The following is a 27,502-nucleotide window of genomic DNA, read 5'->3' as shown; positions in this document are numbered from 1 at the left end:
TAGTTTCTCGAACTGAGGACGGAAAGGATTTTTCCTCTGTCAACCCTTTCGTTATTCAGAAGGGCGTAGATGCCATAGCCGGATCTGTCAAATCCTGTACCAGGTTGCGTAACGGCACCTTATTACTGGAAACTGAGAATGCCTTTCAGGCACAAAAACTGCTTCGGGCCACCCTCCTGTACACGTTCCCTGTCCGGGTGGAGGCCCACCGAACTTTGAATTCGTCTCGTGGTGTGGTCTATACTGACTCCCTCGACGGATTGACTGACGAGGAGCTTCAATCATTCCTCGCTGAGCAGGGCGTGACGGCTGTCCATAGGGTCATGAAAAAGGTCAACAATGACCTTGTACCGACCCGGACAATTTTCTTGACCTTCGATAGTGTTAAGCTGCCATCGCGCATCAAGGCGGGCTACGAGGTTATTTCTGTTCGCCCCTATATCCCGACACCTACGCGCTGCTACCAGTGTCAGCGTTTCAATCACACTCGACAGTCTTGTTCCAATGCGGCTAAATGTGTCACCTGTGGCAGGGATGCCCATGAGGGTGACTGTCCACCTCCGTCTCCTCGTTGTGTGAACTGTCAGGGTGACCATGCAGCATCCTCCCGCGACTGTCCTGTCTATAAGGAAGAACGCTGTATCCAGGAAATTCGGGTCAAAGAGAAAGTGTCCACCTCGGCTGCTCGCAAGCTATTGGCTAGTAGGAAGCCCACGCTGCTCCCAGCGGGGAAATACAGTACTGTCCTCGCCTCTCCTCGGACTACCCGGGAGGTAGCAACCCAGACATGCGATCTGACCTTCAGCACCACGGTCGTCCGTTCGGCCAGTGCTAAGATCGCGCGGTCGACGTCTCCTCTTCCTCCCATCACCCCACAGACACGAGCACCTTCTTCAGCTTCTGCTAAAACGAAGACACCGAAGTCAGATGCACGGGCCTTCAAGAAGGAACCATCCCGTGCAGACTTCCTCCGTACCTCGACCTCACAGCCTTCGACCGGTACTTCCACTACACGTCCTTCCAAAAAGGCGCATAGGAAGCACAGTTCTCCTTCCCCGCCACGGCGCATTTCTTCTCTTGCGCCACCCAGCGGCTGCCGCCCCAGGCCGTCATCCGTTTCGCCTGGCCGCACCGCTGGTCGCCGTACATCTGGCCGTTCACTGGCGGAGGAAGCTCCCCCTCCCGGCCATCCTCCCGAGATGGCCGATGACCCTATAGACCCAATGGACGATGACTGTCCGCCTACTGATAGCGGCGGCAGTGCTCGCTCGAAGCCAGGCCCTAAGCGGCCTTCGAGGTGACCACTTCTCTCATCTTTCTTTTCTTACGATGGCACTTATTCACTGGAATATTCGCAGCATTCGCTCCAACCGAGAGGACTTGAAGTTGCTGCTCCGCTTGCACCGTCCGCTTGTCGTAGCCCTCCAGGAAACGAAGCTACGCCCATGCGATCAAATTGCCTTGGCACACTACACCTCTGTGCGTTTTGACCTACCCCCTGTGGTAGGTATCCCAGCTCATGGAGGGGTTATGTTGCTGGTCCGGGATGATATTTACTACGATCCCATCACGTTGCACACCGGCCTGCAGGCAGTTGCCATCCGCATTACTCTCCCCACTTTTACGTTTTCCTTTTGTACCGTTTACACTCCATCGTCATCTGCCGTTACCAGGGCAGACGTGATGCAACTTATTGCTCAGCTACCTGCACCATTTTTGTTAACTGGAGACTTCAATGCCCACCATCCCCTTTGGGGCTCTCCAGCATCCTGCCCGAGGGGCTCCTTGTTAGCAGACCTTTTCAACCAGCTCGATCTTGTCTGCCTCAATACTGGCGCCCCTACTTTTCTTTCGGACACTTCTCACACCTATTCCCATTTAGACCTCTCTATATGTACTCCCCAACTTGCACGCCGGTTTGAGTGGTATGCACTTTCTGATACATATTCGAGCGACCATTTCCCGTGTGTTATCCATCTCCTGCAGCATACTCCCTCTCCGTGCTCCTCTCGTTGGACCATCTCCAAGGCAGACTGGGAGCTCTTCTCTTCCAGGGCTACCTTTCAGGATCAAACCTTCACAAGCTGCGATCGTCAGGTCGCACACCTCACGGAAGTCATTCTCGCTGCTGCTGAATATTCCATCCCTCACCCTACTTCTTCTCCACGTCGCGTACCGGTCCCCTGGTGGACCGCAGCATGTAGAGATGCTTTACGTGCTCGTCGACGTGCTTTACGCACCTTTAAGCGCCACCCTACAGTGGCGAATTGTATTAATTATAAACGATTACGTGCTCAGTGTCGTCGTATTATTAAAGAAAGCAAGAAAGCCAGCTGGGCTGCTTTCACAAGCACCTTCAACAGTTCTACCCCTTCTTCTGTTGTCTGGGGTAGCCTGCGCCGGCTATCTGGCACTAAGGTCCACTCCCCAGTTTCTGGCTTGAAGGTCGCGAATGAAGTCCTTGTGGCCCCTGAGGCTGTCTCCAATGCCTTCGGCCGCTTTTTCGCCGAGGTTTCGAGCTCCGCTCATTACCACCCTGCCTTCCTCCCCCGCAAACAGGCAGAGGAGGCTAGGCCACCTGACTTCCGCTCCTCGAATTGTGAAAGTTATAATGCCCCATTCACCATGCGGGAACTCGAAACCGCACTTGACCGATCACGGTCCTCCGCTCCAGGGCCTGATTCTATTCATATTCAGATGCTGAAGAACCTTTCTCCTGCGGGTAAAGGTTTTCTTCTTCGTACATACAATCGCATCTGGATTGAGGGACATGTTCCCGCATGCTGGCGCGAGTCTATTGTTGTCCCGATTCCTAAGCCGGGGAAGGACAAGCACTTGCCTTCCAGTTATCGACCTATCTCGCTTACCAGCTGTGTCTGTAAAGTGATGGAGCGAATGGTTAACTCTCGATTGGTTTGGCTGCTCGAGTCTCGACGCCTACTTACCAATGTACAATGTGGATTTCGAAGGCGCCGCTCTGCTGTTGACCATCTGGTTACCTTGTCGACCTTCATTATGAATAACTTCTTGCGGAAGCGCCCGACCGCGGCTGTGTTCTTTGATTTGGAGAAGGCTTACGACACCTGTTGGAGGGCGGGCATTCTCCGCACCATGCATACATGGGGCTTTCGCGGTCGCCTCCCTCTTTTTATTCATTCCTTTTTAATGGATCGACAGTTTCGGGTACGTGTGGGTTCTGTCCTGTCCGACACCTTTCGCCAGGAGAATGGGGTGCCACAGGGCTCAGTTTTGAGCGTCGCTCTCTTTGCCATCGCGATCAATCCAATAATGGATTGCCTCCCAGCTGATGTATCAGGCTCCCTTTTCGTGGACGATTTTACCATCTATTGCAGCGCGCAGTGTGCACGTGTCCTGGAGCGCTGTCTTCAGCGTTCTCTTGACCGTCTTTACTCCTGGAGTGTCGCCAATGGCTTCCGTTTTTCTGCCGAGAAGACGGTCTGTATTAACTTCTGGCGCTACAAAGAGTTTCTCCCACCGTCCTTACGACTCGGTCCCGTTGCTCTCCCAATCGTGGAGACAACCAAATTTTTAGGCCTTACATTTGACAGGAAACTTAGCTGGTCTCCACATGTGTCATTTTTGGCCGCCCGTTGTACCCGTTCTTTAAATGTCCTCCGTGTTCTCAGTGGTATGTCGTGGGGAGCGGATCGAACCGTCCTACTTCGTCTATATCGGTCGATCGTCCGCTCCAAGCTGGATTATGGGAGCTTCGTATACTCCTCTGCACGGCCATCCATCTTACGCCGCCTCAACTCCATACAACATCGGGGTTTACGACTTGCGATCGGAGCATTTTATACCAGTCCCGTAGAGAGTCTTCATGCTGACGCTGGCGAATTGCCACTCACCTACCGGCGCGATATACTGCTTTGTCGGTATGCCTGTCGGCTACTGTCAATGCCCGACCATCCGTCTTATCGTTCCTTTTTTGACGACTCTCTTGACCTTCAATACGGGTTGTATGTCTCTGCCTTGCTACCCCCTGGAGTTCGCTTTCGTCGCCTCCTTCAACACCTTCATTTTTCACTCCCTGCAACCTTTCGAGTGGGCGAGAGCCGCACGCCACCTTGGCTCCAGGCTCAGGTCCGCGTTCACCTCGACCTCAGCTCGCTCCCAAAAGAGGTCACCCCCGGTTCGGTCTACCACTCCCGTTTTTTGGAACTTCGTTCGAAGTTCAACAACATGACTTTCATTTATACAGATGGCTCTAAGACCAATGACGGGGTCGGGTGTTCCTTTATTGTCGGGGCACAAAGTTTCCAATACCGGCTCCATGGCCATTGTTCGGTCTTCACAGCTGAGCTCTTTGCCCTCTACCAGGCTGTTCTTTACATCTGCCGCCACCGACATTCTGCTTATGTCATCTGCTCAGATTCCCTGAGCGCCATCCAGAGCCTCAGTGATCCGTACCCGGTTCACCCTTTCGTACACCGGATCCAACGCTCTCTTCAGCAGCTGGTGGACGTCGGTACGCCGGTTAGCTTTATGTGGGTTCCTGGCCATGTCGGTATCCCTGGGAACGAAGCTGCAGATGCCGCGGCCAAGGCTGCGGTCCTCCAGCCTCGGACAGCTTCTTGTTGTGTCCCTTCGTCCGATTTTAGCAGGGTCATTTGTCGGCGCGTTGTGTCGCTGTGGCATGCCGATTGGGCTGCACTTACCGACAACAAGCTTCGGGCCTTAAAACCTCTTCCCGTGGCTTGGACGTCCTCCTCACGCCCTTCTCGGCGGGAGGAGGTCGTTTTAGCAAGGTTAAGAATTGGACACTGCCGGTTCAGCCATCGCCATCTGCTGACGGCTGCGCCGGCGCCGTTCTGCCCATGTGGGCACTTGCTGACGGTTAGACACATTTTAATGTCTTGTCCTGATCTTAACACACTGCGCCTCGATCTTAACCTGCCTAATACTTTCGATGCCATTTTAGCGGATGACCCACGAGCAGCTGCTCGTGTTCTTTGTTTTCTCAATTTGACACACCTCGCTAAGGACATTTGATGATGTTTTTTAATCCTATGCCTGTCAGTCTGTCTTTTATTGTGTTTTCCCTTTTAGTTGTTGTTGTCAACTTGTGCCTCGCGGTGCATTCTTAGAGTAGTCAGGGCGCTAATGACCATTGAAGTTGTGCGCCCGAAAACCACAAAAAAAAAAAAAAAAAAAAAAAAAAAAGATTTGCTTGGACATATGCAGGATTTGACAGTCTACACACGGAAAAATTTGAATGCGTTAAAAACATAAGTTTTGACAAAGCACAGGGAAAACTGCACGACTGTGAAACTGTTGCATTCATTTGTTGCAGTTTATGTGACAAACTCTTATGTTTTCATCACTTTTTTGGGAGTGATTATCACATCCACAAGAAAACCTAAATCGGGCAAGGTAGAAGAATACTTTCCCCTTTCGCCAAGTGTACAAGTTAGGTGGGTCGACAACATATTCCTGTCATGTGACGCACATGCCGTCACCAGTGTCGTGTAGAATATATCAGACGTGTTTTCCTGTGGAGGAATCGGTTGACCTATGACCTTGCGATCAAATGTTTTCGGTTCCCATTGGAGAGGCAAGTCCTTTCGTCTACAAATCGCACGGTTTTGCGGTGCGGTCGCAAAACACAGACACTAAACTTATTACAGTGAACAGAGACGTCAATGAACGAACAGACAGATCGTAACTTTGCGAAAATAAAGAAGGTAAACTTTTCACTCGAGGGAGGACTTGAACCAAGGACCTCTCGTTCCGCAGCTGCTCGCGCTGACCACGGGACCACGGCGCTACTGAGATCGTATGATTCTTGATATTGCCTATCTTACGCATGGACTACTCAGTATATTTTCTTATTTTTCTCATAGTTTCACACAATTTCTTCCTGTTTTCTCGATTGATCTGTGTTCAGTTTCTCAAGGCCTATCCACTGTGCCAACTTATAACGAAATCTGAGGTGGGTGCGATGGGGAGGTTCCCTTGTAAGAAGTCCAGATGCATAAAAGGAAGAATTTTACGCATACCTTTTACCGGTAGGTGTGCTGTGAACTGAAGTCGCAAGCTACACTACATGATCAAAAGTATTCGGACACCTGGCTGAAAATTACTTAGAAGTTCGTGGCGCCCTCCATCGATAATGCTGGTATTCAGTATGGTGTTGACTCACCCTTAGCCTTGATGACAGTTTCCGCTCTTGCAGGCATACGCTCAATCAGGTGCTGGAAGGCTTCTTGGGGAATGGCAGCCTATTCTTCACGGAGTGCTGCACTGAGGAGAGGTATCGGTGCCCGTCGGTGAAGCCTGGCTCGAAGTCGGCAATCCAAAACATCCCAAACGTGTTCTGTAGGATTCACGTCAGGACTCTGTGCAGGCCAATCTATTACAGGGATGTTATTGTCGTGTAACCACTCCGCCACAGGCCGAGCATTATGAACAGGAGTTCGATCGTGTTGAAAGATGCAGTCGCCATCTCCGAAATGCTCTTCAACAGTGGGAAGCAAGAAGGTGCTTAAAACATCAAAGTAGGTCTGTGCTGTGATAGTGCCACGCAAAACAACAAGAGGTGCAAGCCCCCTCCGTGAAGAACACGACCACACCATAACAACACCGCCTCCGAATTTCATTGTTGGCATTACAAACGCTAGCAGATGACGTTCATCGGGCATTCGCCATATCCACACCTTGCCATCGAATCGCCACACAACGTTTTTCCACAGTTCAATCGTCCAATTTTTACGCTTCTTACACCAAGCATGGTGTCGTTTGGAATTTACCGGCGTGATGTGTGGCTTATGAGCAGTCGCTCGACCATGAAATCCAAGTTTTCTCACCTCCCGCCCAACTGTCACAGTACTTGCAGTGGATCCTGATGCATTTGGGAATTCCTGTGTGATGGCCTGGATAGATGTCTGCCTATTACACATTACGAGCCTCTTCAACGGTCGGCGGTCTCTGTTAGTCAACAGACGATGTCGGGCTGTACGCTTTTGTGCTGTACGTGTCCCTTCACTTTTCCACTTCACTATCACATCGGAAACAATGGACATAGGGATGTTTTACGAGTTTAGGAATTCGCTTACGGACGTGTCACACAAGTGACACCCAATCACCTGACCACGTTCGAAGTCCGTGAATTTCGCAGAGCCCACCATTCTGCTCTCTCGCGATGTCTAATGACTACTGAGGTCGCTGATATGGAGTACGTGGCAATAGGTGGCAGCGCAATGTACCTAATATGAAGAACGTTTGTTTTTCTGGATGTCCAGATACTTTTGATCACATAGTGTGTATGGGGACCTACGGTTTCTCATCTCGAAGCACTGTGCTACTTGGAATTTTTCACATATAGATATTACCGCTGCAGATGAAAGGAGCGATAAGTAGTAAAAAAATTCTAGAATCGACAGAGGTTTGAACACTGATCCTCTACAATTTTAGTTTGACACTGACTTAGACAATGAAGATCAAACGAGTGTGCATTGTTGCATAGGACCTTGTGCCTTTGCATTTCTGTGTAGATCATGTGCAAAGGAAGCCACACACCGAACACTTATGCGTCGCATTCTGGAGTACTGCTAATGTGAGATTCCCACAAGGTCAGATTAAAGGAAGACATCGAAGCAGTTCTAGAGGCGTGATGTTAGATTCGTTACCGATAGTCTCTCGAGTAACACTCCCGTACTAGAGGTCTACAGAAATGCTGAGTGAACTCCAATAGCTGGAGGGAAGAAAACCTCCTTTTCTCGAAGCGCTATTGAGAAAGAAGAGAGAAACGGGCATTTTGGAGTGACCAGTTGAACGATCCTACTGCCACGAACATATATCTGAGTACCGCTAAGAGAAGCTGAGAGAAGTCTGGAGGGAAGCATAACGTCGTTTCATTTCCGAGTGGGAGAGGAAAGGGAAGGACCAGCAGTAGCACGATGTATCGTCCGCCGTTCACCATGTTGTGGCTTGCTCACTGACTCACCGAAGAGTGCCAAAAAGCAAATCACGGAACTACGGAAACAACCAGACAAAACAGCACTAATAATACCATCTGAGAAAAAACACGTTTCATGGCAAATATCAGTGATGCCCCTCCTTATCTTAAAATATCTAAAACAACTGTTTTAAATACCTTTAAGAATGGATAACAAGTAACACAAAAGAAAAGATAGTCATAGAAAATACAGCACATACGATGGTAAGGGTATTCCAAATCACAAAAAACAAATAAAAAAACTAAGACAGTATTGAACTGTGGTAAGTTCCGCAATACTGTATGCGACAGAAACACTTAAACTGACTGAAGTTTAGGGGTCTTGAAAAACTGGAAAAAGTTGAAAGAAGAATTCTAAGAAAAATACTGGGACCTGGAAGTAACAGTAATGTCGAATAGAAATTAATATCAAACAGGGAGCTCTATTTGAAAGTAGGCAAGCTGACTGATGTTATGAGGAAAGAAGACTACAGTTTTATGGACACACATGCCGAATGTATAAATGTTGAATAACCAAGCAGATCTTCAGCTTACTAAACAGCTACAAATCCAAACCCAAATAGTTCACCGAAATTGACGAAGACATGAAAGACACAGAAATTTGAATAGACTTAATAGGTGAAAGAATACTTTTTACAGGAGCAACACTAAGGCAGGGTTTCAGGAAAGAACTAGGTCTGCAAACGGAAGAATTGGACCCGGGAAGAAAACAGGCGACACTCTCGAAGGTGTGGTGTGGTGTTGGGACGCCGTGGAGCTGTTACTGCTACAGCGCGGTCGGTGGAGTCGAGACGCGATGCGCGATGATGGATGTCTCCGTCGGTTAACGAGAGACAAGATCTGAAAAAGCTCTTAAGAAATCGTTCCTCGCTTAATGATTAAAGTTTGAATGCGAGTCCGCACAGTTTCCTTATTAATGCGAACTGCGCACTCTGATTGTCTCTTATGGTTTGAAGTTGAATTATTGTGTGCCCGGTTAACACTTTAATGCAGTAATTGATGAATCTTGCCTCATGTGCATCGTCCACATCACTAAAAGCGAGGAAAAAGTTCAATTGCAGATCTTATTGGAAGTTGTTTGTTCGTTGCTAAGTAAACTTGTTCGCTCTATATGACGCGAGATCCACAGATACTGTTTAACAATGTCTTAATTATCTTGCATCGTAATATTGTGTATGTCCAAACCTTCCTTGTCACAACTAACAGTCCACGAATTTACTTCCAAGTTAAATAGTCACTGTTCATTATCTTTTGATGAGCAATTACCAAATATTCGTAGAATGATGGAGGCGACACGTTGAATTTCCACTTTTGATGAACAATTTTATTGTTCCTTTTCGCTAAATACTTTATAAACATCACGCCACACGCACACACGGTTAATTAACACTGGCAGTTCTGTTAGTTTCAAGTATCGTGACAATTACGACAGAGCTGGCCTGTTTGGCCGAGCGGTTCTATGCGCTTCAGTCTGGAACCGCGCGACCGCTACGGTCGCAGGTTCGAATCCTGCCTCGGGCATTGATGTGTGTGATGTCCTTAGGTTAGTTAGGTTTAAGTAGTTCTACGTTCTAGGGGACTGATGACCTCAGATGTTAAGTCCCATAGTGCTCAGAGCCATTTGAACCAATTACGACAGCTTTAACCCTCGGCGTAATTGTATCTTCTTCATGCATTCGTGTCAATATCTCCTACTCGAGACTAAACGTGTACTATAGTCTTTTGAAACCTCGTCCATTCCCTTCTATAAGTTCACTTATATGAATGTTGAGTCCAATATTGCCTACTTCCGTTAATAAAGTCCAACAATTCGGTATACGCAGTCAGCATGCTATCTCGGTTCAAGTCTCTAGTCTGAATATCAGTTCACAAAATCCGTGCGTCTATGTCACACAACAACGACTCTTGAAAGTAAAACAATCTCGCCGCGCTCCGTTCGCACAGCTATGCCAGGAACTGCTCTCGTATGACTTGATAGCACGGTAGCTAGCAAGTGGCTTACTTTTTCGATGAGTGAGTATTGTACGCGCATTGAATCTGTTCGTTGCGTTTACAACTCTCTTCCACATAAAAGTTGCCTCTGACCGACATTTCTTTGGACTTAATTTTCATGGTATTAATTTGCAATTATTACTTACATGTTTGGCAAATAACTAGAGATGACCTTTCTTTCTTCTTCCTTTCTACCAAAACACACTCTGTAATGCTAAATATTGGTGTTTATCAAGACTTTCTGGTGTTATATCATCAGCATAGTTGTTGTACCTGTGAGGGTAACTTTTCCCTACATTACATCATGATGGTCTTTCCTAATTGGGTTTTGGGGTTCATTAGGGTGTTACAAAGGATAAAGGAAGTATGGGAGCAACGAAAATTAAACACAAAGAAGCAGAACCATAGCTAATTTGCCGTACGCTCCAAAAGGGTTATTCGAATAAATAAATACAGTGATTTGCAGAGTATGTATTGTTAATAAAAGCCGGCCGCGGTGGCCGTGCGGTTCTAGGCGCTTCAGTCCGGAACCACGTGACTGCTACGGTCGCAGGTTCAAATCCTGCCTCGGGCATGGATGTGTGTGATGTGCTTAGGTTAGTTAGGTTTAAGTAGTTCTAGGGGACTGATGACCTGAGATGTTAAGTCCGATAGTGCTCAGAGCCATTTTTTTGTTAATAAAAACGTTAAAATGCTACCCGTTTAACAAAATTTGTCTTCCTTCTTTGGTTTGGCGCGTAGTTGTCGATCAGTCGAATCGTTAAAGAGATCATGAGTCAGTCTTCCGTGGCTACATGGTAAAATAAAATTTTGGTTCATAACTGAAAACTTGCAGTAAGAATAGAATATCCCTGGTTTCGGTATTTCATTTCTTAAACGAGGTTGATAGATTTTGTATTTATGCTCCAGAGATCATCCCCGGTTGAGTGCCAGGCCTTTTACTACTGTACACATTTCTTGTGCGAAAATAGGAACTCTCATGGGGCGTAAAATGTGCGAATAAACTGCTGTGGTGAAGGCGGGCGCGGATATCCTGCCAGCTGCCAGGCACAGCCACTTATCCGTGTGTGACGAGGTGGAACCCGGCTGAATGGGCCTCGTTATCTCGACTTGCAGCGCGTACTGTGGACAGGGGCGCGGCGAGGCGAGGCGTATGAATAGCCCCGGCTGGCGCTAGCTGCAGCCTGCAGGCCGCGGGCGTGCCTAACAAGGCCGCGACCCAGTTAACGTTATGCGCTGGGCACTGCCCGACCCCGCGGGCCTCTGGGCAACTGCTGGGTGGCCGGCTGGCCAGCTGGCTGGGCCCGCAGCTTCCCGGCTACCGCTGCGGCACTACAGTCAGGCAGCCGCCCAGCCACTTGGCTTGGCAGGTCTTCTCGCCCAGTCGAAAGCCGAATCACGTAACAGCGCCACACCAAACTTCGTCGCTTCGTTGTTACTTGGCATTCCGTCCGAGCGGCCGAGAAAGTGTAGTGGTTAGTCAGGAGACGCAAGGCCAGACTCCCGACTGTCCATTCGAATTGACGTTTTTATCAGCTCCTTAAACATCTCAAGGCGAATTCTGCAAATTTTTTCCTTCTTAAATGAGTCACGAATGTTTGCCCCTCGTCACGCAGCTGATTTAGGTCTATTTCTGAACACATCAACATCTATGCGACATTAATATTGTGTCCATCCATCCATTCATCCGTTTTTACTTTGTCCCCTTTTCTGATTACCATTTTCTCATTCCTCCCATCACTTTCCTTTTAGCTCCCTTTCTTTTTCAGTCGTCTTTCATCTTCATGGAATTTTTTCTCATTTTCATTCCCCTTTCTTTTTCTGTTCCCTTCTTTCGTTTTCTGTCCCCTTCTTTTCTTTTCTGTCCCCTTCTTTCTTTTTCTGTCCCCTTCTTTCTTTTTCTGTACCTTTCCTTTTTCTTTTTCATTTACATTTCCTTTTTTTCTTTTCCATTTCTCTTTTTCTCCATTTCCCTTTTTTCTTTTTCATTTCCCTTTCCCTTATTTCTTTTTCATTTCCCTTTCCTTTATTTCTTTTTCATTTACCTTTTTTTCTTTTTCCTTACCATTTTTCTTTTTCATTTCCCCTTTTTTTCTTTTTTTTACCTTTTTTCTTTTTCAGTATCTTTTTTTCTTTTTCAGTACTTTCTTTCTTTTTCAGTACCCTTCTTTTTCTTTTTCATTGCCTTTTTTTTCTTTTTCAGTACCCTTTTTTTTATTTTACAGTTCCCTTTTCCTTTTGAGTTCCCTTTTTTTCCTTTTGCAGTCGTTATTTTTTCCTTTTGCAGTCGTTATTTTTTCCTTTTGCAGTCGTTATTTTTTCCTTTTGCAGTCGCTATTTTTTTCTTTTGCAGTCGCTATTTTTTACAACTTAGTTCGTTCTTCTTCTTCTTCTTCTTCTTTAGTCCCCTTTTTCCTATGTCTCCCATAGTTTTCTTTCATTTCCAGCTTTTCCATTCACCTTGTTTTTCCATTCACCCTGTGCTCGCATACGCTGGCACCAGCACACCATGCGTCATAGAGGTTACGAGTCTGCCGCTCATGGTCTAGTGGCTAGTATTGCTACCTCTGGATTACGTGGCCCTCGGTTAGATTCCCGGCTGGGTTGGGGATTTTCTCTGCCCGGGGACTGGGTGTTAGTGTTGTCCTCATCTTTCCACCATCATTGATGAAAGTGGCTATACTGGACTGTGTACAGATTGGGAATGTGTACAGGCGCTGACGACCACGCAGTTGAGCGCCCCACAGACCAAACATCATCATCAACAAGAGGTTACGAGAATATCAATAAAGGCCAACGACAAGACTCGCTGGAAACACGACGCCTGCGTCCTCTCAGCTGCCAGTATTTAGGATCGCCGCCGTGGACCAAAAGGCCAGTTTTGCCAGTCAGTTTATTCAGTTAATTCGAACCTGTTACGTCAGTTAGTTCGGGTCTGTACGCCGTGGAGTTCCAACACGTCACCGAGATGGAGCCGCGGACTTCGCCTGTAGCACAGAGACAGGCAGCACATAGCAACATTATAATGAACAAGGCGGAATTCTACTTCAACATCATTGAGGCTACGTGTAATACACAGAAGAGAGCTTGTACCACAGCACATGGAAACTTAAGTAGCTCTTTATGAATAAAGAACCCAGTTATTAATTGTTTGCAGTTTGCGTTACAGAACGAGGATATCGGCCAACAACCAACCTCCTCTCCTTGCTTCCCATGGTACAGATCTACAGAGACAACGAGACGACATAAATGCGGCTAAAGAGAGTACAACACACCCTGTTCTTCCCGTTTCGCCCTGTTCTTCCCGTTTTGCCCTGTTCTTCCCGTTTTGCCCTGTTCTTCCCGTTTTGCCCTGTTCTTCCCGTTTTGCCCTGTTCTTCCCGTTTCGCCCTGTTCTTCCCGTTTCGCCCTGTTCTTCCCGTTTTGCCCTGTTCTTCCCGTTTTGCCCTGTTCTTCCCGTTTTGCCCTGTTCTTCCCGTTTCGCCCTGTTCTTCCCGTTTCGCCCTGTTCTTCCCGTTTCGCCCTGTTCTTCCCGTTTCGCCCTGTTCTTCCCGTTTCGCCCTGTTCTTCCCGTTTCGCCCTGTTCTTCCCGTTTCGCCCTGTTCTTCCCGTTTCGCCCTGTTCTTCCCGTTTCGCCCTGTTCTTCCCGTTTCGCCCTGTTCTTCCCGTTTCGCCCTGTTCTTCCCGTTTCGCCCTGTTCTTCCCGTTTCGCCCTGTTCTTCCCGTTTCGCCCTGTTCTTCCCGTTTCGCCCTGTTCTTCCCGTTTCGCCCTGTTCTTCCCGTTTCGCCCTGTTTCTCCCACTTCACCCTTTCTTTATTGTCTGTCATTCGCCTTTTTCATTCTAATCAGAAACGACCTCATGTTGATTATAATGAATCCTCAGAGGATTGCGTATCTACTCATGTCCTTGTCTTCAATTAATATTAAACTTAGTTAGCTTCTGACAGAACCTTAAATGGTATGACGTACATGTTATCGTTGTAAAACCTGTTCCGTATGGCGGTATGTAAAATAAATAAATAAATAAAACTTCGCTTTTTAGCGTCGGTCAACAGTTATCTCCAAGCCCGTAATTGTGCATTCGAGACGTGGAAATAAACGTCGTCCCAGTGTGCTGGGACGCCTCAGAGAGGCTGAGAGGCAAGAATTTCAGAGGTGATGAAGAGGTGAAAAACGTGGTGCACGGGTGGCCGCATTCACAGTCAAGAGAACTTACCGCGAGGTACCCAACGCACGTCCGAAGCGCTGGAATGTGTACATTACAAGTGACGAAGACTACTTCGAAAAATGATACAGTTAATTTGTCTGTGTTACTGCATTTGCACAAAAGTAATGAAGGATGAACATCGCAGTAGTCCAGTAACTTTCAATCTGCGATCATCTCTGTTTCCTGAAAAAAAGAAAAGTGGTCAAATTGGCACTCTAATGCTGGAATGCCTGTAGGTGCTGTGCTCGCCTCTCGGCCAGTGAGGACCGCAGATGCCTAGGCAGACCAGAACAGACCAGGCCGAGCCAGCTGGAATTCTGGCGGCCTCCAGTCGGCAGTGGCCGCGCGTCATGCGCGTCTGGAAATAGTCGAGAGCATGCGCGGCGGTTCGCTAGCTCAGAGTTCCGCCAGCTGCCATTTCCGCCCCCTCTTCCTCCCTCACTCCAACTTTTTTTTCCCCAACCTTTTCATCCGGTGCGCAATTTAATCCCACCCATCACACGGACTGCGTTCGCGGCTGACTGGCCATCGAAATAACCTATCGAAATATTTTTGAGCCGGATTGTTTCATTCGAATAGCGATCGGGCCATTTTCGCGCGGCGGTCTTTGCGCTAAAAAGTTGCTCCCCGGCGAATATTTAATGAAAAACACCGACGCGGTTGATATTCGTTTGCCGACGGGCGCCAGATTAAACAACGGCACTGGAATTTGAATTTTACAAACGTTCCTCTTTTTTCTTCCCCCCTCCCCTCCGCCCGATTTTGACAGCTCTGTTTGCTCTAACGTGAAAATTTTAAAAGCTTCATATTCCTGACGTAGTTGGTCTCCCGGGCGAATACGTCATCGCGATACTCCAACAACACTGCTAGTTGCAGTAATGGGAATGAATTCTTGGAATTTTAGTGCTGTGCACGCACTCCGTGTGTGCGGGACATCGTAAAATGTCAGAAACATCTCACCCATCACGAATCCGGGCTTTGAGCGGCTCGTTATACGAATGTAGGAGTTGAGTTCCGACATGCGGAGTGAAGTGACGCTGAAGCCAAGGCACTGTAATAGGGGGACAAATCTATGCCCTGCCGTTCTCATTCACGTTTTCTGTGCTTTTCCCCAAATATAATTAAGCATAGTCAGATATGGCTCCTATGATAAGAACTCGGCCTATTCCCTTCCTGCCGGCCGGTGTGGCCGAGCGGTTCTAGGCGCTTCGGTCTGGAACCACACGACAGCTACGGTCGCAGGTTCGAATCCTGCCTCGGGCATGGATGTGTGTGATGACCTTAGGTTAGTTAAGTTTAAGTAGTTCTAAGTTCTAGGGGACTGATGACCTCAGATGTTAAGTCCCATAGTGCTCAGAGCCATTTTATTCCCTTCCTCCCCCATTCTTGCCGTATCCGAATTAATCTCTAATGACTTCTCCATCAACGGCAATAATCTAGAAAGAGTTTCCTTCTGTTTAAGGCCGAACACACAGATATTGTCAAACGAAAGCTTTGCGAAACTTTTAGTGATGCGTCCTTGAATCGCTGCCAAATCTCTGACTACTTAGCTGACCATAGAATTGGGCTTCACATCAAACGGAAAAAGCTAAAAGAAGCCTGTGCAAAAGGAGCTGTGTAATCGCAGGGCAAACGACGACGCACTCCTGTGTACTCCAGACCACATTAATTTGGATCAGCTTCGTTCCTTTTCGTCTTTATACTTATGCAATATTTTTCAGTCTCATACTTTCCGACCATCTTCTGTCCATGGTGATTTTACCCTATGCGTGGCCGAGCGGTTGTAAGCGATTCAGTCCGGAACCGCACTGCTGCTACGGCCGCAGGTTCGAATCCTGCCTCGGGCATGGATATGAACCGGTAACTGATTATATGCGTACTAGCGCATTTTTACATGGATATGTGTGATGACCTTAGGTTAGTTAGGTTTAAGTAGTTCTAAGTCTAGTGGACTGATGACCTCAGATGTTAAGTCCCATAGCGTTTAAAGCCATTTGAACCCTAGGCCTAATTCTGTTCTGGAAACGTACAACAGCCTCAATATTTTATTTGGAAGGCACCTTGTTGTAAATTTCTGTTTCTTGTATTCTCCTTTCTTCGAAAACCGTGAATACTTCTTACATCCAGCTTATTTTGGTTCTCTTGTCCTCTCCTTCTGGGTACACAGTTACGGGTATATTCGTCTACTGCATTGACTGTCTCGCCTTCTCCGAGATCTCCTCCTCAGACTCCTTCACTCCACAATTTCTGCGTTCTTAACCATACTTATCTTACAAGGTTCAGTTTTCGTTCCGCATATAAGTGGACCATCCTTTACTTATGTCCTAATTTTGGATTTTTGTAGTTTCTCTTTGTGAGTTTCCATGCTTTTTCTGTCGAACCCTTTTATATCAATTCTCCTACATATTTAATCCTATCTACTGGAGTTTCACTCCTTTTGATGTCAACCACCTACGAGTTGTCCTGATGTTCATCATTCACTGTATCAGAGATCTCTAGACCTGCTGTAGCCATCGGTGTCTGGAGTTCAGCGATTTGATTAGCCATCTCTTCTAATGATTCCTACAATATCACAATATCGTATGCAAACGCCGGACACTGTACACATACGCATTTTTTTCTTGCATCCCAGTTATATTCCACCTGCTTCTTTCATTTCTCGTTGCCGTGACTCTTGTTTTCTATATACGTAAACTTGCTGCTATCCGCAGCTACGATGAGTGACGACGAGTAACTAAACTAGTGTACGCGCAATAACGTCAGCTACCCTCACGCGTCCACGAGCGCCATGCCCTCCCCCTCCAAAGCTGTCCGAATGCACGATACGTTGCCATGCTCAACATCAAAAAAATGTTCAAATGTTTGTGAAATCTTATGGGACTTAACTGCTAAGGTCATCAGTCCCTAAGCTTACACACGGCTTAACCTAAATTATCCTAAGGAGCCGCGCGCGATTAGCCGAGCGGCCTAGGGCGCTGCAGACGTACTATGCGGCTGGTCCCGGCGGAGGTTCGAGTCCTCCCTCGGGCATGGGTGTGTGTGTGTGTGTTTGTGCTTAGGATAATTTAGGTTAAGTAGTGTGTAAGCTTAGGGGCTGATTGTGGTGTCACCGCCAGACACCACACTTGCTAGGTGGTAGGCTTTAAATCGGACGCGGTCCGTTAGTATACGTCGGACCCGCGTGTCGCCGCTGTCAGTGATTGCAGACCGAGCGCCGCCACACGGCAGGTCTAGAGAGACGTCCTAGCACTCGCCCCAGTTGTACAGCCGACTTTGCTAGCGATGGTTCACTGACAAAATACGCTCTCATTTGCCGAGACTATAGTTAGCACAGCCTTCAGCTACGTCATTTGCTACGACCTAGCAAGGCGCCATTATCAGTTGCTATTGATCTTGTAATTCATGTATCATCAAGAGCGATGTTCACCAATTATGGATTAAATTTTAGTATTCCAGAAGCTACGTACGTTTTTTACTAGTCTCATTTCCGTGTCCTGTTCCAGACCTCACGCCAGCCTGCGTGAGCTTAAACGCGTGCCTATCGGCTTCCCGTCATAGTGGATTGGCTGTCTTGCCAGTCCACAACACTGATGACCTTAGCAGTTAAGTCCCATAAGATTTCACACACATTTGAACATTTATCCTAAGGACAAACACACACACCCATGCCCGAGGGAGGACTCGAACCTCCGCCGGGACCAGCCGCACAGTCCATGACAGCAGCGCCCTAGACCGCTCGGCACGCTCAACATCGCTGCCGAACAGTACGTATAGAAGGGCGTGGGTAACTATCCATGCCGACCGGAGTACCCGTGCGGTTCTAGGCGTTACAGTCTGCAGTCGGGCGACCGCTACGGTCGCAGGTTCGAATCCTGCCTCGAGCATGGATGTGTGTGATGTCCTTAGGTTAGTTAGGTTTAATTAGTTCTAAGTTCTAGGCGACTGATGACCTCAGAAGTTAAGTCGCATAGTGCTCAGAGCCATTTGAACCATTTTTGAACTATCCATGGTGCTATTGGAGTAGCTATACGTTATAAAATATGAGGTGAACATTGTGTAACAAATAGTGTGAAAGTATGGGATGAACACATTGAAGATTGCATAGGCATTGCGTACGAATGCATGCTTTCACGGCGATATCCGTTAATAAAACATTCTCGGATTTCAAGCCACGCCAAGTGGTTTACCGTCCACGAGCTTTCGGCAGAGATCTCCTCTGCCATTGTCAAGTGGATGACTGTCGTGGCCGGCCGGTATGGCCGAGGAGTTCTAGGCGCTTCAGTCCGAAACCGCGCGACTGCTACGGTCGCAGGTTCGAATCCTGCCTCGGGCATGGATGTGTGTGACGTCCTTAGGTTAGTTAGGTTTAAGTAGTTCTAAGTTCTAGGGGACTGATGACCTCAGCTGTTAAGTCCCATAGTGCTCGGAGCCATTTGAACCATTTTTGACTGCCGTGTGGTTGTCAGTGCCGTGCTTATATAGCCGCGCCGTCCCTCGCGACGTCACTGGTGCTCGGTCCCGCACCATATATGGTAATGCTTTGGCCGCGCGACTGCCGGGCCCGCTTCAACTCCCTCACCACCGGATCCCACCCTGTACTCAGCTGCAGTCCACCGTCTCTATTGAAGGTGTTGTCAGAAATTCTAATCTCTATGGCCTCGTTTATCACGCTATCCCAGAAGCCATTAGTCCGTTTAATAATAGCCATCTCATCGAATGCAATTCGGTGTCCGTTTTCCAGAGAATGTTCTGCTACATCTGACTTTTCGGGATAGCGCAGACGGTAACACCTCTCATGTTCTATGCGGCGCTGTTCAATAGTGCGAACAGTCTGGCCGACATAGAACTGCCTACATCCACACGGTATCTTGTAAACTCCTGAGGCCTACATCGTCTTTCACAGATTTCATTAGTTGCCGGATCTTTGCCAAAGGCCTGAAGATTGTGTCTATTTTATGCCTTTTCAGGAGCCGACTACTCTTCCCTGTTGTCGAACCACAAAACGGTAAGAATGCTTACTTAGTGTCTTCTTCAGAGGCCTTACGGTATAGGTCACTGCTGCCAACGGCCTTGCCACATTGTTAACACCGGTACCCGTCAGACCACTGAAGTTAAGCGCTGTCTGCGTTGGCTACAACTTTTATGGGTGACAGTCCGGGTCTGCCGAGCACTTTTGGCAAGCGGGGTGCACTCAGGCCTTTTCGTACTAACTGAGGAGCTACTTGACTGACAAGGGAACCTCCCCATCGCACCCCCCCTCACATTTAGTTATAAGTTGGCACAGTGGATAGGCCTTGAAAAACTGAACACAGATCAATCGAGAAAACAAGAAGAAGTTGTGTGGAACTATGGAAAAAAATAAGCAAAATATACAAACTGAGTAGACCATGCGCAAGATAGGCAAAATCAAGGAGAGTGTGAGCTCAGGAGCGCCGTGGTCCCGTGGTTAGCGTGAGCAGTTGCGGAACGAGAGGGCATTGGTTCTAGTCTTCCCTCGAGTGTAAAGTTTAATTTTTCATTTTCAGTTTATGTGACAAACTCGTATGTTTTCATCACTTTTTTGGGAGTGATTATCACATCCACCAGAAAACCTAAATCGGGCAAGGTAGAAGAATCTTTTTACCCATTCGCCAAGTATACAAGTTAGGTGGGTCGACAACATATTCCTGTCATGTGACGCACATGCCGTCACCAGTGTCGTATAGAATATATCAGACGTGTTTTCCTCTGGAGGAATCGGTTGACCTATGACCTTGCGATCAAATGTTTTCGGTTCCCATCGGAGAGGCACGTCCCTTCGTCTACTAATCGCACGGTTTTGCGGTGCGGTCACAAAACACAGACACTAAACTTATTACAGTGAACAGAGACGTCAATGAACGAATGGACAGGTCATAACTATGCGAAAATAAAAAATTAAACTTTTCGTTCGAGGGGTGACTAGAACCAAGGACCTCTCGTTCCGCAGCTGCTCACGCAAACCACGGGACCACGGCGCTCCTGAGCTCACATTATCCTTGATGTAGCCTGTCTTGCGCATGGACTACTCAGTTTGTATATTTTGCTTATTTTTTCCATAGTTCCACACAACTTCTTCTTGTTTTCTCAATTGATCTGTGTTCAGTTTTTCATGGCGTATCCACTGTGCCAACTTATAACTAAATCTGTGGGGGGGGGGGGGGGGGGGGTAGGGGTGCGATGGGGAGGTTCCCTTGTGAGAAGTAGCGGCTTCCGCCACATAAAACTGACATCGGCCGGGAGAGCGGTGTGCTGACCACATGCTCCTCCATATCCGCATCCAGTGATACCTATCGGCTGAGGGTGACACGGCGGCCAATCGGTACCACTGAGCCTTCCGAGGCCCGTTCGGAGTTCACAGCTATATGTAGGCAACTGGTGTTAAGGATACTGCTCTGCGGTTCCCAGGCTCCGAATTGTCATTTTTTGTGTGAACAGTGTGAATTAGTGCCATCGTCCACCTTCTGGAAGTCGGTATTTTCCAATATATTGCTTACAATTCAAACTGTAAGTAAGCTGTTTAGATTTTTATGTTAGTAACGTCACCTAGCGCTCTGTATGAAAATCACTGGCTGTGCTGTGTGCAGTCTGTGGCTGGTTAGCATTGTTGTAATATTCGCTATTGTAGTGTTGGGCAGTTGGCTGTTAACAGCGCGTAGCGTTGCGCAGTTGGAGGTGAGCAGCCAGCAGTGGTGGATGTGGGGAGAGAGATGGCGGAGTTTTGAGAGCGGATGATCTGGTCGTGTGTCCATCAGAGACAGTAAATTTGTAAAACTGGATGTCATGAACTGCTATATATATTATGACTTTTGACACTATTAAGGTAAATACATTGTTTGTTCTCTATCAAAATCTTTCATTTGCTAACTATGCCCATCGGCAGTTGGTGCCTTCAGTAGTTTGAATCTTTTATTTATCTGGCAGTATTGGCGCACGCTGTATTGCAGTAGTTTGAGTAACAAAGATTTTTGTGAGGTAAGTGATTCATGAAAGGTATAGGTTATTGTTAGTCAGGGCCATTCTTTTGTAGGGATTATTAAAAGTCAGATTGCGTTGCGCTAAAAACATTGTGTGTCAGTTTAGTGATGATCACAATAAGTAAAGAGAATACTGTTTGAGTACGTTGAGTTTTCCTCAGCTGTTTGAAAATCAAATAACGTAAGAGTTTACTAGCAGAGTCGTTCATAATGTTTCAAAGGGGACGTTTTGAAACGTCCCCTTCGAAAAATTATTGAATTGCGGTGGTGACAAACCTCTTAGATTATTTGCTTTTCAAACAGGTGAGCAAAATTGAACGTACTCAGACATTACTCTCTTTACTTATTCTGATCAACACTAAACTGACAACGAGCGAGGTGGCGCAGTGGTTAGACACTGGACTCGCATTCGGGAGGAGGACGGTTCAATCCCGCGTCCGGCCATCCTGATTTAGGTTTTCCGTGATTTCCCTAAATCACTCCAGGCAAATGCCGGGATGGTTCCTCTGAAAGGGCACGGCCGACTTCCTTCCCCATCCTTCCCTAATCCGATGAGACCGATGACCACGCTGTCTGGTGTCCTTCCCCAAAAACAACCAACTAAACTGACACACAATGTTTTTAGCGCAACGCAATCTGACTTTTAATAATCCCCACAAAAGAATGGCCCTGACTAACAATAACCTATACCCTTCATGAATCACTTACCTCACAAAAATCTTTGTTACTCAAACTACTGCAATACAGCGAGCACCAATACTGCCAGCTAAATAGAAGATTCTAACTACTGAAGGCACTAACTACTGATAGCCACATTTAGCAAATGAAAGATTTTGATAGAGAACAAACAATTTATTTACCTTAATAGTGTTCAAAAGTCATTATATGAGATCCATCTTTACAAATTTCCTGTTTCTGGCGGACACACGTCCAGATCATCCGCTCTCAAAACTCCTCCATCTCTCTCCCCACATCCACCACTGCTGGCGGCTCACCTCCAACTGTCCAACGCTACGCGCGGTTCACATCAAATTGCCCAACACTACAATAGCGAATCTTCCAACGGTTCAGTAACGGTTCAGAATACTTCGCCAAGGTCTGACTGTTCTCCGTGACACCATGTACTGCCTCTCCTTCCTTGTTCTTAAAGCTCAGCTTCAGTCTTGAATATTATATAAAAGTCTCCTGTAGGCTACTTCTGTCGAAGTTTTTCTTCTGCTGAGTGGTTGCTACAGATATTTATCTTAAGTGTTCAGCCCTTAGAAGAGACTTAAGATAGAGGGAAAACTGGAATTTTGACTTTCAAAGATCTTTTGTGAGGGAAATATTACTAAGTGGCATGTAAGCACTGAAGAACATCATTTTTTCAGACTGATTTAATTAACATAATGTTTTTCTTTGTTTTACAGGTGAGTCGGAACTGCCTTATACTTCATCGCTTTGTAAGTATAAAAACCAAACAAAAAAATGACTCAAAGTTAAATACTGTAAGCAACTTCGTAAGGTGGCTATAATTTCGTACCTTACAAGTATTCATCCACATACTTTGCCGTGATCTACAAACACAATTTGGTATCGTATGATAGGTTGTACATCGTATGTATGAATATATAAAGGAGACTGACACTGTCACGTACGTCTTGTAAATAATTGTTAACGCTCATTGCATGAAACGTGACGGAGTGTCTTTATTATAAAAAACGACGTAATGAATGATTCCTTATACTAGCCAGTGGAGGTGAAACGGCAGGCAGAACTCAAGCTCTGGGTCGCAGGCCCGCACAGGTGTTGGTCCTGCTTAAACACAGGAAGTACGTAGACGGACGTCGTGGCACCTGAGCTCTGGAGCACAATAGGGTGACAGCCGGCCGCTATTGTAGTAGGGGCTGGAAGGATAACCGGATAATACTTCCGAACGCTGAAAATCTTGGACGCAGGTGAGAGGAACGAAGAACCTGCACCTCGGAAACCACACAGGCTCGGTTATTTTCAAGGATTTTTACTCAGAAGCGTACCATTGTACGAGGATAGGTTTACCCTCGCAAACTTTCCGCGTTGGACGACGAAAGACGAAAATATGGTTAGTCGGCATTCGGAAGAGTCTGTAGGGAGAGAGATGGTTTCGGGAATATGATTCGATTTCGGAATTACGATGGTGGGGAGGCAAGCGTTGGTGGGAAGCCAGTGCTGGAGAGACGTAGCCTTCCGTTGTGAGCGCCCGTGTGTGACAGTCGCTCGATATCAGCTTTGATGGTACGGACGGACTTGTTGTCTTTACTCTCAGGAGAGTTTATAGTGAGAACAGTTAGGCACTGTACTGTTGCGAACTTATACGATTCTGGACTTCACCTCCGGGTTGGAAGTCGTCGTTGAATAGGCAGCGTTCAGTAATTGAGAGCACTTCCTCTGCCTATACTTACGTTGAGACGTTATCTGAACGCCGTCCTTGTGGCTGGGAGTTCGCGTTCCTCGTCTGTAGAACACAGAGAGGAGAAGACAGTATTAGAGTATGGTAGTCAGAGTACCGTCTTCTGCCGTTCTAGTGTTTGAAAGAGTTTGTTTGTGGCTGGAGTTCTTCCATCGTCGCAGACGAGTACGAGAACCATCACTTCGAGGCACCGCACGCAGAACATACGGTGATATCGCAAACTGCTTCGGCTTATTAGGGCTATAAAAGCTAAACAACTGTGATCACCTTAGTTTATTTCCACTGAGGTTCCACACCACCGTAGACCATCTTTAAAAGTAGTGTCTTCTAGTGTTCGGTACGTAGATGATGTCAGTCATTTCGCGTTATTGATACTAGAAAAATGGTTCAAATGGCTCTGAGCACAATGGGACTTAACATCTATGGTCACCAGTCCCCTAGAACTTAGAACTACTTAAACCTAACTAACCTAAGGACAGCACACAACACCCAGTCATCACGAGGCAGAGAAAATCACTGACCCCGCCGGGAATCGAACCCGGGAGCCCGAGCGTGGGAAGCGAGAACGCTACCGCACGACCACGAGCTGCGGACTATTGATATTAGACCGCGTAGTCATAATAAGGGGCGAAGTTGGGCAATTGATCAGTAATCTTAAATGGAAACTTTGTAATATAAAGGGCTTTTTAGTCTACAATAAATATAAGCAGGAACAAAGTTTATCATTTAGTAGGATTAGTTGCCTTCATCATTCATTTATGTTTAAATTGTCATTTATAGAATTAGCAGATCCTAAGATCTGCTTCAGTGGGTAGTCAGACAGGGCCAAACCTTCATTTTAGCGTTTATTATTCTCCGTTGAGCACATTCATTTTACACCCGCCTGGAGTAGCATCTTGGAACTTTCAGTACTAAAATATACGATGGGCCAAATAAATGCGACCCAGAGTACAGAGTTCCAGGATACAAAGAAACGCAGCAGAAGAAAGGAAATGCAGTACTATCCTATCTGTAGCAGACGCTGAAAGTGACCACTATTCATCTGTTGCCACTTCTGGACCCTGGTCTTGCAAGTTGCTGAAGACGGATCGAAGCTGGACTGCTGGAATTTCTGCAGTCTCGTCCGAAATGTTCTGCTGCAGTTCTTGAAGAGTCTGCGATACACCTCAGTCCTGAGGGCTCCCTACTCAAAGTAGTCGCACACCTACAGATCAAGTGACCTGGTTGGCCAGCTAGGGCCGCGACCAGGTTGACCTCTGCTAACAACTCCGCCAGGTCTGAGGATCGTGTAAATGTGCTCCAAGGTTCGGCCGGCTGTATGGGCAGTTCCTGCATCCTGTCGGAAGTAACTGTAGGTCTTTTCCTCAGGTACTGGTGCCACAAATGGTCCGGGCCACTTCTACACTCCTGGAAATGGAAAAAAGAACACATTGACACCGGTGTGTCAGACCCACCATACTTGCTCCGGACACTGCGAGAGGGCTGTACAAGCAATGATCACACGCACGGCACAGCGGACACACCAGGAACCGCGGTGTTGGCCGTCGAATGGCGCTAGCTGCGCAGCATTTGTGCACCGCCGCCGTCAGTGTCAGCCAGTTTGCCGTGGCATACGGAGCTCCATCGCAGTCTTTAACACTGGTAGCATGCCGCGACAGCGTGGACGTGAACCGTATGTGCAGTTGACGGACTTTGAGCGAGGGCGTATAGTGGGCATGCGGGAGGCCGGGTGGACGTACCGCCGAATTGCTCAACACGTGGGGCGTGAGGTCTCCACAGTACATCGATGTTGTCGCCAGTGGTCGGCGGAAGGTGCACGTGCCCGTCGACCTGGGACCGGACCGCAGCGACGCACGGATGCACGCCAAGACCGTAGGATCCTACGCAGTGCCGTAGGGGACCGCACCGCCACTTCCCAGCAAATTAGGGACACTGTTGCTCCTGGGGTATCGGCGAGGACCATTCGCAACCGTCTCCATGAAGCTGGGCTACGGTCCCGCACACCGTCAGGCCGTCTTCCGCTCACGCCCCAACATCGTGCAGCCCGCCTCCAGTGTGTCGCGACAGGCGTGAATGGAGGGACGAATGGAGACGTGTCGTCTTCAGCGATGAGAGTCGCTTCTGCCTTGGTGCCAATGATGGTCGTATGTGTGTTTGGCGCCGTGCAGGTGAGCGCCACAATCAGGACTGCATACGACCGAGGCACACAGGGCCAACACCCGGCATCATGGTGTGGGGAGCGATCTCCTACACTGGCCGTACACCACTGGTGATCGTCGAGGGGACACTGAATAGTGCACGGTACATCCAAACCGTCATCGAACCCATCGTTCTACCATTCTTAGACCGGCAAGGGAACTTGCTGTTCCAACAGGACAATGCACGTCCGCATGTATCCCGTGCCACCCAACGTGCTCTAGAAGGTGTAAGTCAACTACCCTGGCCAGCAAGATCTCCGGATCTGTCCCCCATTGAGCATGTTTGGGACTGGATGAAGCGTCGTCTCACGCGGTCTGCACGTCCAGCACGAACGCTGGTCCAACTGAGGCGCCAGGTGGAAATGGCATGGCAAGCCGTTCCACAGGACTACATCCAGCATCTCTACGATCGTCTCCGTGGGAGAATAGCAGCCTGCATTGCTGCGAAAGATGGATATACACTGTACTAGTGCCGACATTGTGCATGCTCTGTTGCCTGTGTCTATGTGCCTGTGGTTCTGTCAGTGTGATCATGTGATGTATCTGACCCCAGGAATGTGTCAATAAAGTTTCCCCTTCTTGGGACAATGAATTCACGGTGTTCTTATTTCAATTTCCAGGAGTGTATTTGCCCCAACCTGTACCTGCCAGTAACTTACCTGGCGGGTATACGACGTAAGATAATGTGCAAGGCCATGAAGATAAATGACTGTGCTTCAATGTCTTACATGTTTCTTATTGTGAATCTTTCGTTCCTTTTTAACAGATCCACCGTTGTTACTAGTTTCATTGTAGTGTGACCACATTTATTTGCAAAATAAGTCTAGTTCAACCGCAATAGCTGCATCGTAACTCGTATCTATTTTTACTAAAATTTAGCCCTGTTATGGAATTTTAACTGCTTGTCACTTTTTACTAACAGTTATCAGCACGATGCGTTTCGTCAACATGCTGACACCATCAGGTGCGTTGCAGTCACCTGTACACTAGCCCGAATTGAATTGAGGGAGGTTATGCTGAAAAATAGGGTTTTGTAGCCAAAAGAGCGGGGAACAACATGGTGTATTGGAATACTGAATAAAAGCAGCCTTCGTGCAGAAAAAGAAGTGTTGCATTACTTATTGAATGCCCTGGTACGAAAACAGAAATATTTTTATCCATTTTTAAACTGTGCTTTCTGGTTTGTACCGAGCACCGTCTTCAGTTTTCTCGCACTAGGCGTGAAATTTTGTGATTTGTCGTAAGTGTTGTCACATTCGGTTAATTTATGATAACTGTTACGTCGTAATAATGTTGTCGATATGGAGTAAAAGTGTCTTGTTGGACGCGAGTACACAGAACACCATATTTGGCAGACGATGCGACGTTACTACCATAATGGCTATCGGACTTGGCGCCCCTGCACCCCAGGCGGCGCTTTTGGGAGAAATTACAGCAAGAGGTGGTGGGAGGGGGGGGGAGGGGAAGAGGGTAGGGGAGGGCACTGTTGACGGTTAGCCTGCGGGCCGCACTGCTTATTTTACGTTTGTACACTGTGTGCAATTTGCCCACGCCTTGATTGCCTGCGGAATAATTTGGGAGGGAAAGTGGATGTTTTTTAAAAGCGCTATCAAATGCGTATCATCGGAGAGGGGGGGGGGGGGGAGTGCTGTAATCTCGTTGCGACCATTCAGATCACCGTTTTCGGCTCATAAATAGCAGGC

This window comes from Schistocerca americana, chromosome 1 (genome assembly GCF_021461395.2).
Source record: "Schistocerca americana isolate TAMUIC-IGC-003095 chromosome 1, iqSchAmer2.1, whole genome shotgun sequence".
NCBI lineage: Eukaryota > Metazoa > Arthropoda > Insecta > Orthoptera > Acrididae > Schistocerca > Schistocerca americana.
This window is presented reverse-complemented; position numbering follows the sequence as displayed.